Source organism: Giraffa tippelskirchi, chromosome 9, assembly GCF_054371585.1.
Source record: "Giraffa tippelskirchi isolate mGirTip1 chromosome 9, T2T-mGirTip1v1.2.pri, whole genome shotgun sequence".
Classification (NCBI taxonomy): Eukaryota; Metazoa; Chordata; class Mammalia; order Artiodactyla; family Giraffidae; genus Giraffa; species Giraffa tippelskirchi.
The window spans coordinates 22179585-22191325 of record NC_137283.1 but is presented as its reverse complement, the minus strand read 5'-3'; the positions used below and the strand labels follow the sequence as shown (position 1 = coordinate 22191325).

The window sequence follows — 11741 nt, the reverse complement described above, 5'->3', positions numbered from 1 at the left end:
AACGAACAAGAGGGAGTGGAGAGCTGTTCTGAGAATCTGGGAATCTGAGATTTTATTTCTAGTTTGGCCTTCAGTCAACTGGACTACAATTCTAGTAGTTTAACAATGGGTACTGGGGTAGCCAAAGTTCCCCAAAAAGTACTTCTTGGCACTCTGAACTCCTGAGTCTCTGTGAAAACAAGGTTCCATTTCCACATAGTTTGGAAATGCTCTTATCTGGCTTTGGACAATAACTCTTCAATATTACCACATCATAGTGTTTCTATAGGAATAAAACTTGGATAACTTTGTTTAATCTAGCGCATTTTGCAAATTGACTTGACAAAAGACAGCGGTTATTAACTGCCCAGAACTTGCCTCCAGTGGCCTACACATTGATGAATCAGCTGTATTGGGATCAACCCAGCCTGTGTGTCTGATGGTCCCAGGAAGCTTTTAAAGCATAGGTTTAGAATTAGAGGGATGTGCACTTCAGGGTGTTTCTAATTCATTTGCGTTTTATTCATTTTTTTTTTTCCTCTGGAGAGAGCACTCTATTTTTCACCCTTGCTAAGATGACTGTGAAACAAATTAGCAATGGAAAGTATGGTCTTTGCATTATCTGAATTTGATTTTCCAAGGTCTTCCTTACCCAGATATAATGGGTGTACATCCCTTCCAAAGTGACCATTATGCTGCCACAATATTGAAGTCTGGCAAAAGCAGGGCTGTTGTGGAAACATTAAGAAAACATAATTATCGTACAATGGCACCACCTAATTTGCATATTGTTGAAATGCATCTTAATGGGAAAAGGAAACAGTTTTCAGAAAATGTTTTCTGTGTCATGGTTTCTATCCTCTTTGTTTCCCTTATCCACACAGGGTCAATCAGAATGCTTTACTACCTAAATGTGAAATAAATCAGGATTAAAAAAAAATCTACTTCCCATGAATGAGGCAAGCTTAACCTTTTATGGTACCTCAGGGGTGAGTTTGGGAGCCCCTGAAAAATACAGCTCCTTCTGGAGCACTAAATTCCCTGAAAGAGCTCATGGAAACACCATTTCCTTCCAGACGATGTGATGCTCCACGCAGGCATGGGGGAGTGAGCCCGAGAGCTGGTACGCCAGATATTAAGCAAACCATTTAGCGTTTTATGGATGAGTTTAGATTTACGTCTTTACAACAGTCTGAATGGGGATGTTCAAAGTCTTCACACAGAGCTCTATTTATTTTTCCCTACAAAGGCAGAGACTGCTGCAGGTATTCTTTTCAGTGTTGAACCTTAACTCTTCTTGTTTCCTTTTCTAGACCACTCCACGGCGAGGGGTTTGGGAATGACAGGGCCTAACTTCTTATAGTATGTAAGTTCACCTTTGGTGGACTAGAGGATTACTCTCTGCTTAGAAAGAAACCTGGAGCCGGCATCTAAAAAAGAATTTTGAAGCTAAGAAACCACAGATCAAGGGCTGCTCTGGTGGCTCAAGAGTAAAGAATCTGCCTGCCAGTGCAGGAAACACAGGCTTGATCCCTGGTCCGGGAAGATCCCACATGCCACAGGGCAACTAAGCCCATGAACCACATGCACCCAGGAAAGGCAATTACTGAGCCCACCATGCCACCATTACCGAAGCCTACATGCCCTAGAGCCTACGCTTCACAACAAGAGAAGCCACTGCAATGAGAAGCCCGTGCACCACAACTAGAGAACAGCCCCTGCCCACCACAGCTAGAGGCAAAACCATGCAGCAACAAAGAAGCAACGCAGCCAAAAATAAGTAAATGATAATAAAAGGAAAAAAAAAAGAAAAGAAATCACAGATCAAGAATCCAAACCATTAGGATAAATCTGATGGGAATGCACACACACACACACACACACACACACACACACACACACACATATATATATATATATATATATATATATAAATAGCTTTTTACTAAAGTTCAAAGAAGCAGATTGCACAAATGCATGACAGATCTCTGGACCAGACACCTCCAGTTAACCATGTGCTCATCAGTGGCACCCCACTCCAGTACTCTTGCTTGGAAAATCCCATGGACGGAGGAGCCTGGTGGGCTGCAGTCCATGGGGTCACTAAGAGTCAGACACGACTGAGCGACTTCACTTTCACTTTTCACTTTTCACTTTCAAGCATTGGAGAAGGAAATGGCAACCCACTCCAGTGTTCTTGCCTGGAGAATCCCAGGGACGGGGGAGCCTGGTGGGCTGCCGTCTATGGGGTTGCACAGAGTCGGACACGACTGAAGTGACTTAGCAGCAGCAGCATCATGAGCTGGCAGGTTCTTAGGTTTCATTAACAAATGTAGGCTATTTGACACACATAGAAGGTTACTATCCCACTACCTTCCAAACTGCTCGGTCCAGATAAACCCAACTGGTTTTGATCCCCAACGCCATGTTTCCTAGAATGATGATAAGCCATAGAGTAGAGCAGTAAAGAACCTGCCTGTTAGTGCAGGAGACATAAGCGACATGGGTTCAATCTCCGGGTTGGGAAGATCCCCTGGGGAAGGGCATGACAACCCGCTCCAGTATTCCTGCCTAGAGACTCTCATGGACAGAGGAGCCTGGCAGGCTACAAGTTCACAGGATCACAAAGAGTCAGACACAGCTGAAGTGACATAGCAGGCACAGAGTATGTAGAAGAGACTCTTGGAAAGGTAGGGGAGGAGGGTTTGGTAACCCTGACAATTTGGAGAATGTGAACTTTCTAAGGCAGAGGTTGGGTCTTGGTCATCTTTATATCCCCAAGTAGCTGGTTGCTTGGAACAACTGAGTACACAATGGCCTACATGAAGAAAAGGCTTAATGCAGAAGTGACAGCTGTAATGTGGAAGAAGCAGCTGGCTTTCTCTAGAAGAAAAAAAGATAGGGCTGGTGGGTGCAGATTATTGCTATATGATAGTGGAAAAAATTACGTTCCCTTCAGCCTATTATCTGCCAAAGACCTGTGATGTTTCTCAAGGCAAAAGGACCACAGTGGATTTTCATGAATTGATGTGCATTCACAAAATGGCTTCTGGGCTGTGTTTTCCCTTCCTGTTGCTTCAGCTAAATGCTTTAGAGTATTTCTGCTATTTTCTATAGTATTTCTCTCCTTCTCTCCCTGACAACTCCAATAATAAGCAAAATTTAGATTGTCAAATCAGAAGGAGGTAAATTCATCTGATATTATTAATCGAAGAAAATCCAACAATGAGATGAGGCCACTAATCACAATCTCTACCCACATCCTTTTTGCTATGTAGGATGTTGTGATAATTGAGGAAAACTACTGCAAATACAGCATTTCAGCTTAAAAATATTTGTGAAAGTTTTCTCTCCTCAACTGCACCTGAATTTGAATGCAGCATGATTCCTGTTCCATTGGAATTCCAAGATCCTTCTACATTACTGTTAGGAACCCTTAAGTCCTGAAGGGTTCAGAACCATAAGAAAAATGGCAGTGGGCAGGCTGGTGTGTACATGGACATAGGAGTCCATAGCTGTGACATAAAAACCATAGAGTAGAAAGCTAAAAGTTCTAGAACTTGGAAACAAATACAGAATCGTCCAATAATGTCAGAGTACTGATCTCTTAATCCTGGAAATCTTCAAGCAAGGAGTCTGAAGGTCTAGCAAGAGCGGTGAGGAGTTTTATAATGTAAGAAATATGCCCTAATGGACTGTTCCTGAGTTTCCTATTATTCCAAATCACTTTTTTTTTTTTTTATAAATTTATTTATTTTAGTTGGGGGCTAATTACTTTACAATATTGTAATAGTTTTTGCCATACATTGACATGAATCAGCCATGGGTTTACATGTGTTCCCCTTCCTGGACCCCCCACTAAAAAGCAATAACCAACAAAGCCACAGAAAGGGTAGCTATCCTTCTAGCTGTTAGCCACACAGTAAGTCAATTTTCCAGTCCATTCCCAATGGCTGGCTCCATTCTCTGTCTAAACCTGAGAGGACTATCTATGCCAGTCTGACCCAGAAAGCCCCAGGTCTGCTTTATCAGAGGGACTCTCTACCCTCTAGGGAGCAGAGTTTCTGGGAATAGATAGCAAAAGTGTTAGCGGGGGCAGGATGGAATTCAGCAAGCATTTATTGAGCTTCTACTTTGTACTGAGGACTATGCTAGATACTTGAGATTCTGGTGTGAACACACAGTCCTTTTCCTCCAGGACCTCACAGTCTAGTTGAGGAGACAGACAGACACACAGACAGACAGACACACAGACACAGACACACACACAGGAAGCTCCATCTCTAACTCTTCATTCTCTCCTCATCCCTTTATGAAGGTAACTGCTCAAATCACAGAGTTGGCCCTCAGGGGTTATCTTTTCCTCCTCTTTACCCGCTCCTCCTCCATCTTGACTAGTTTAGACTTACACCTCTGGACTGACGCCTGTCTACTAAGCATCCTTCGAACCTCCAAACTTTCCACTTCTAATGCTTTAATGCTCTGCCACCATTAGTCGAATGATGTTATTTTCACTTGAAAAACTTCCTGACTCCCTACATCCTCCTCAAAACCCTAAGCTTGGCATTCAAGCCCTGCAGTTTTCTGCTCCAAATTATTTTCTGTCACTACCTATGGCTGCCTCTGTGATACACACGCAAGCACAACCACTTCTAGGCCTTTTTCTGATCATATTCTCTAGCTGGAATGTCATACTGCCAACCTCTAAATACTTAAATCTCACCATCCTTTGCAATCAATTCAAACTCCACCTCCTCTATGACGTCAATCTCAATAATATCACCTGGAAGTAACCATTCCTTTGTATTAAATGACCAGTAGCATTTGATTGTCTCTGTGTGGTTTCCACACACTAGCTTGAAATATATTTACGTGTAAAAAGTAAATTTTTTTTTAAAGTTATTTTAACTTAGAAAAAGGCATTAAGCAAATGATGATAAGAGAACGATAAATGATGTGTTTCAAATTTACATACAGTAGATTATTTTACATGTCATTCCATTTAATGGTAATATGCCCTGGAAGGAACCCAAGATAGGAGATAAGAATAAATATTGGGTCCCAGTCCCTGTGGATTTGCTTTTAGTATGTGCTGTAATACAAACATGTTTTTTTTTAAGTTTTTGCTTTACATTGGGGTATAGCTGATTAACAATGTTGTGACAATTTCAGGTGAACAGCAAAGGGACTCAGTTACACATATACATGTATCCAGTCTCCCCCAAACTCCCCACTCCCAGGCTGCCACTTAACACTGAGCAGAGTTCTGTGTGCTATACAGGAGGTCCTTGTTGCTTATCCATTTTAAATATAACAGTGCGTGCATGTCCACCCCAAACTCTGTGAGTATCCCTTCCCCTCATCCTTCCCCTCTGGCAACCGTAAGTTTAACAAATATGTATTTTTAACACTAGTCCCACACAGTTTACTAAGAGGTTCATATAGCAAACCTTGACTACAGAGGTGGGCTCATGGCCTAGGCTAGACCAGATGTAGTTCCCAAGGCAGACACAGCTAGTCCCATACAGTTTACTAAGAGGTTCATATAGCAAACCTTGACTACAGAGGTGGGCTCATGGCCTAGGCTAGACCAGATGTAGTTCCCAAGGCAGACACAGCACTGAGAATCACCGAATTTGATTTGATTTTCCTCTTTCTGGGAAGTAAACTCCTCACTTTATTCAAAGAACTGATGATCTGTCCTACCTACTAGAAACACTGGCTCTGCTGGGCTTATTGAGCAAGATATTTTGGTCCTCAACATGGCCCACCCATTCCGTGGGGCCTCATGCAGAATGCTGACTGTGGGCCTCTTGCGCTGGCTTTAGAAACCCCTTGTTAACTAGATGACTCTGGTATGTGTCTTATCTCCCCAACTCGAACAGGACTCTGGAGCCTGGAAAGAGGATCTTTCCAATGCACAGTGCACCTGCCTTCCAAATGAGGGGATGAGCAAACTCTCAGTTGTGAAGATGTCACATTTAGTAACGGCCCTTTAATTTTTTTTTTTTTAATTCTAGGAGTTTATCTTCAAACTTCCCCATCTAGTCTCTGTCACAAACTCCAACTTGGACATTTACAAGATGGTTATTCTAAGGCAAGGACCTCAGCTATGGCCACAGAATAGAAGGAGACTAGCTGCCTCCCTTTCCCCAACACCCCAATCCTGTGGGGGTACAAGGTATGTCTATTTCTTAAGAATACAATTTTAATGAAACAGACAGAGACCCATTTTTCTTATAGACAAGTAGCAGACAGTACAAGTGCCAAAATACCCAGAGAACTTGATGGCGTACTCAAGATGGCCTCGCACCTCTGCCTTCCAGAGAGGCTCTTTGCTCTGCTCTGAGATATATGACACATCATGTAAAACTGATTCATGCTAACAATCGTGAACAGGGCATGGCTGATGGCTGTTTCCTTATTTACCAACCTGTAGATCAGCCATTCGTCATTCAGATGCACAAAGTGGGCTGTGTTGCAAATGAGATGATATTGCCGAAATCATATTTCAATTCAGGATAAGAGACTGTCAACTAATCGAAAATGTATGAAAATAAATCTATCTGATATATATATTTTTGATCAGTTCCAGCAGGACATGATAAAACTGTCTGTGGGTTAAGTTTTATTGCAGATGGAAAGAGGAGGGAGACAGCCCCTGGGCAGGATCGCTGAGCACATCTCCCCTAGGTGAGGTCTCCTCTCCACTGCCCAGCAGCCCTCCTGTTCTTCCTTCGTCTTTTCCCCCTCAGATCTGTCCAATTGAATCATAAACTGTCAAAGTTGGAAGGGGCCTGATAGATCATTTTCGAGGATTGTGACCTGAAGTATATAAGCTTTGAAGGATGTCTTTCTTGCATCTGGGCAATTGCAGTGTCCTTGACTTTTGTCAGACTTTCAAAGAAGCTCCCAAATAATCATATTTAAAGTTCATTTTGATGTCATCTATATATATATATATATATATATAATTAGAGTAGACTCATGGATAGAGGGTCCACTGTTACTCTTTGTAAGTTAAAGGTACAGGACCACAGCTGGTCCCTGGTTCCTAAGTCACTGCACTTAGTGACCTGCCACAGTGTTATCTCACAGAGTGGACAGTGGTCACCGCTGTTCAGGATTTATCACTTTTCCTGTTCTCATTTGGTAATAAAGACCACAGAGGTGGGGCATGCCTTAGGGCGGGCAAACACAGTTCTATGACAGAGACTGTGCCACAAGATAACCCAGTTCAATTCTGTTTCCTTCTTTGTGGGCATGTGGGAAAACTGTAATCTCCAGGCTGCTTTGCAATTAGGTGGGATCCTGCTACTTGGTGGGATATCAGTGAAAATCGTATTGACATTTCCAGTGACGGCCCTTAAAGACATTCTTTATAAACATTCAGCTTTCTTCCCGTGGCTCAAGACCTCGGAGGCCAGATATATAGATCAAGGGTTACAAGAAGGGAGTTGGACCCCTGAATTATCTGATGGAGGACCGCCCTGTGGACACACACTGGTATTTGTATGACTCGAAGTGAAGTCTGATCGGCAGACCCATGAAGCTGCGGGGAATGCACCAGAGCGCAGCCTGGGCACCTTTAGTGACACGGTGCCCTACTCCCCTGGCACATTAATTGGTCCAAGGGAGGGCCTGTGACATAAACATGAGCAAAGAGAGGCTCCATGGCCCCTCCTGCAGCTGTGCTTTGATAACAAACAACCTCAATAGCTTGGTGCCTCCCAACAGCAAACATCTTTTGATTCACATGACACCTCAGCAGATTAATGTTGGGTTTGGGGCTCTTTGGTTCTTTTCATTCTTGGACCCAGGCCAGTGGATGAGTCCCTGAGGGGGTACGTCTGGTTTAATGACAGAGGAGAAAAGCGAGAGGGCTGGCAGAAACCCATGGTGCCTCCTGAAGTTATGAAGCTTATGTTGGTATCTGACATACACTGTTTACTTTCATCCCAGTGAGCAAAGCACGTCAGAGGACCAGAACCAAAGCCAGTGAGGTGGGAGGCATGCCTGTCCCATGGAAGGGCTGGCAAGTCACATGGTAATGGCCAGGGAGGTACAACCCTCTTATAGGGATGGGGGGAACAATTATTTTGAATAACAACACAAATGTTATACCTTGGATTGCTATGTAAATGTTGGGGGACAGAAGTTACATTCTGTCTGTAATCTACAGCCGTAACTGCTCATATCCATATCTGACACCCTGTGGAAGAAGCCTGTCAAAGGTTCAGTTCAGCTGCGCAGTCATGGGAGACACTAGGTTCAACCCTCACAAGAAGAAGGTGAGAAAGAGATGCCAGGTGCGCTGAGTCACCCCACTGACTCAGAACCCTCAGTTCAGGTCCTGAGACTCCAGGCTCCATGGCGCATTCTTTAGTTCTACGAGTCACCTACCCAGTAGCCATCCTACCACACCAATCACCAGAGCCGACTACCCTCTGCTTTACTTTGTATTTTCGCCTCAGCTTCTCTAGAATTCCTGCCACTTGTAACTAAGAGAATCCTAGGTTATATAATTTATTATATAAGACATATTATCACAGGATACATATTTTGTAATGTATATCTGCCTTGTGGAATTCAAGTTGAGAGAATCAAATAAGGTTAGGGTCAAATCCACTCTGTACTTTGCTAGTTATATGATCTTGGGCAACTTCATGCCTCAGTTTCTCCATCTGTAAAATGGGGCAACAATCTCTACCCCAGAAATGTAGGCTAACCTGCCCCTTTCTCAGCCTTTCCCACTTCAGCTCCATTGGTCCAGCTACTTGAGTTGAAAGCTCTGGAGAGTTTATTGGCTTTTTTTTCTTTCTTATTATACATGTTCCACATTCAGTGCATTGACAAGCATACTGAGAACTCAACCACTTCTTGCCACTCTGACCACCACAGGCCAAGCCATCACCTCTTTAGACCCTTGCCTCCTCTACCTTCTCTCCTGTGGTTTGTGATACAACAGGAGGAGTGAATCTTGTGAAACACAATTTACCTCATGGCACTCTCCTGCTCAGTGCCCCTCACATCACTCAGGGAAACGCCAACTTCTAACCCCGACACATCACACATGGCCAGGCTGTTCACACACATCACATGGCCAGGCTGTTCCCTTCCTCCCTGCTTGCATCTCTACGGCTTCCTCGCCTCACTCCACTCTCAGCACACCTCCGCCCATGCTAATCCTGGAGAACAGTCAACATGCTTCTGCCTCAGGGCCTTTGCACTTCCGGCCCCTGGGTTTGTATCACTCTTTCTGGCATGTTTACTCCTTCCTTCATTCCAATCTTTGCTCAAGAATAATGATCTCATCCTGCAGGCCTTCCCTGATACCTCTTTGTAAAACAACAGACCTCCCCTCTGCCTGTCTGGGCTTTGTTCATCTTCATCAGAGCCCAGGTAACCACCTGACATATATTTATCAGTTTATTTCAGTAAGCTTTAGGAGAGCAGAGACTTTGTTTTGTTAACTGTCTTATCTCCATATTTCGAAACATCACACGTGCTTTGTAAATGTCATGAATATGCAAATGAATATAACTGATCTAGAGATTAACTTAGAGCACATAATACCTGTAAAGTGCGCACTGTGAGAATGAGCACACAGTAGGACATGAAACCATTTCTAGGATCTCGAGGTAATCGTATGCTATGTTCACAGTCCTTGAAATAACAGAGGCGCATTTGGGAGAATTTGGGAGCAAGGCCCCTTTCAAAGCCCTTGACACCACACGTCATGAACACGTCTCTGGAGCCGGCCAGACTGGCTCTGAGCTCCGAACAGCCGGCCTTCAGGGAGGAGAACCCAGGAGTGCCGCCCTCGTGCCCCCAGTGACACCCGGCCTCCACTTTCCCTAGCAAGACCTCTCCAACCACAAGTAATGAAAATCTCAGGCAGAGACACACCAGGGAGAGGATTATTAAATTCTAACTGGATGGCCGAAAACAGACAGAAATCCCCCAAGTCTACCTGGCTGAGACCACAGGCAGAGCAGCTGCAGCACGTAGGTGAGGGAAGACCACATCATGGGGAGAATCACCACCGGGGATGCCGAGGCTGGCTGCACCCAGGGGTGATGGTGAAGCGGTCATCGTTCTGGGCCCACAGGCCTCAGAACGACCAACTCTCTCCCCACTCCATCCAGAACAACTGTGTAACTCCAGTGGTCCCCGTGTGCACACATTCTGAGATTCCATCAGAGCTGTGCACAGAAAGAGCAAGGGGTCTAAGGGGCAGCGTCATCAGAGAGTATTATATGTCCCCGCACACAGAGTGCCTATTGCACATTCTCTGATGACCACACAGGGATCCTGTTAACACAGAGCACCTGTATGCTAGCAGCGACCCCACGGAGGAGCTGGAAGAGCCATTTACCGGCTGGCAGCAGCCACCACAGAGGGAAAACCGTGGTCACGTTCCTCTGATCCGCTTTTCCCTCTCCCCAACTCAGCCCTTCCTTTCGCACCCTCTGGGGCGGGGCGGGGGGTTTCTTTTGTCTGTATCCATGGCCTCATCTCTCTGACTCCCACCCTTCAACCCTCACTTCACCTTTTCCCTTCTCTCCGCCTCTCTCATCAGCAGTGTCTCTAACATCCACTGGGCCCTGGCGTGGGCACTGGGGCTGTGATGAAGATGACCAGGACCACCTTCCTGTGCTCACGGAGCGTGCAGTCCACCGCTGAGCGTGTGTCTCCCAGGGAACAGAAGAGGGAGCAGGAGAGTTAAACGGGAGTCAGGAAGCTTTCTGCAAAGGCATGTGAAGGAAGGATTTGGATTTGAAGAGATGGGGTGAGAAAAGCCTCTGAGCTGGAAGGGAGGTCACCACTAGTGGCCAGAGAGGATTTAGATTTTTTCTTTGTCTAATAGCTAACATTCTGGTATGCCTACCTTATGTCAAACACGACATTAAGTCCACGACATAGACTATTTCATTTAATCTTCATTTAAGCCTAAGAGGAATGAGCCCCTTTACAGAGAGAGACTGAGGCTAACAGAAAAGGAGTAATCTCATCCAAAGTCCCATGGAGACAAATTCTAATTTCTAGAATTAGAAATTAAATCCAGACCCATACCCCTGGGTCTTACTACCTTCTGAGTGGAGTAGAAGGAAATCTGTTTAAAACACAGACGCAAAAGCCAGACAGTGAAGGACCTTGGATGCCAGAAGGAATTTCAAATTTCCTTGGACAGTAATGGTTAGGAGTGGAGAAGAGTCTGAAAAGGGTTGAACAAAGCATTAATGAGCACTCTCATTTAACCTTTGTCTTACAGCCTGTAAATAGGCAAACAACACAAATTATTCTCCCTCATCACAGCTAATCATCCCCTGTACCTTTCTTAATTCTACAGATCACTCAAGATAAAGGTAATTTTTATCACAGCTGTTTCATCTCTATTTCACCCTCCCTCCTAGTGTCTTTATACTGTTTGATATTATTGCATGGTATTTTAATACAGCTAGTTGCAACAGGATCCTAGAAATAACGTATTAAATCAGTGTTGGTCACAGCAGACCTTTTGGTAGTGTTTTTTTTTTTCCTAGTGCATTACTTAGTAATAACAAAACTTTCTGGCCCAGAAATTGTGAGCTAATTATCATGTATATAGTTTAGTTAAATGGTAAGCGCATTCCCAAATTGGGACTTTAGAGTTTTTCAGAAGAGTCCCCAGGAATTTCACTTTCTTTAAAAATGTGCTTATTACTTATTCATTAAGCAGATTTTTCCTGAAGTAGATAATATAATCTCTCGAGTGTAAG

At 44.2% G+C, this 11741-nt stretch overlaps 1 long non-coding RNA gene across 2 annotated transcripts; it reads left to right on the top strand.

The window, feature by feature from the left end:
* Window positions 1-3433: 3433 nt before the first annotated feature.
* Window positions 3434-11490, top strand: LOC145520794 (uncharacterized). Of its 2 annotated transcripts, none has more exons than XR_014064829.1 (4): window positions 3434-3635; window positions 6000-6160; window positions 8162-8270; window positions 10562-11490. It is a non-coding gene; the product is annotated as an uncharacterized LOC145520794 (long non-coding RNA). The 2 variants fall into 2 exon arrangements; XR_014064828.1 differs by having other exon boundaries at window positions 3554-3652.
* The last annotated feature ends 251 nt before the right edge of the window (window positions 11491-11741 follow it).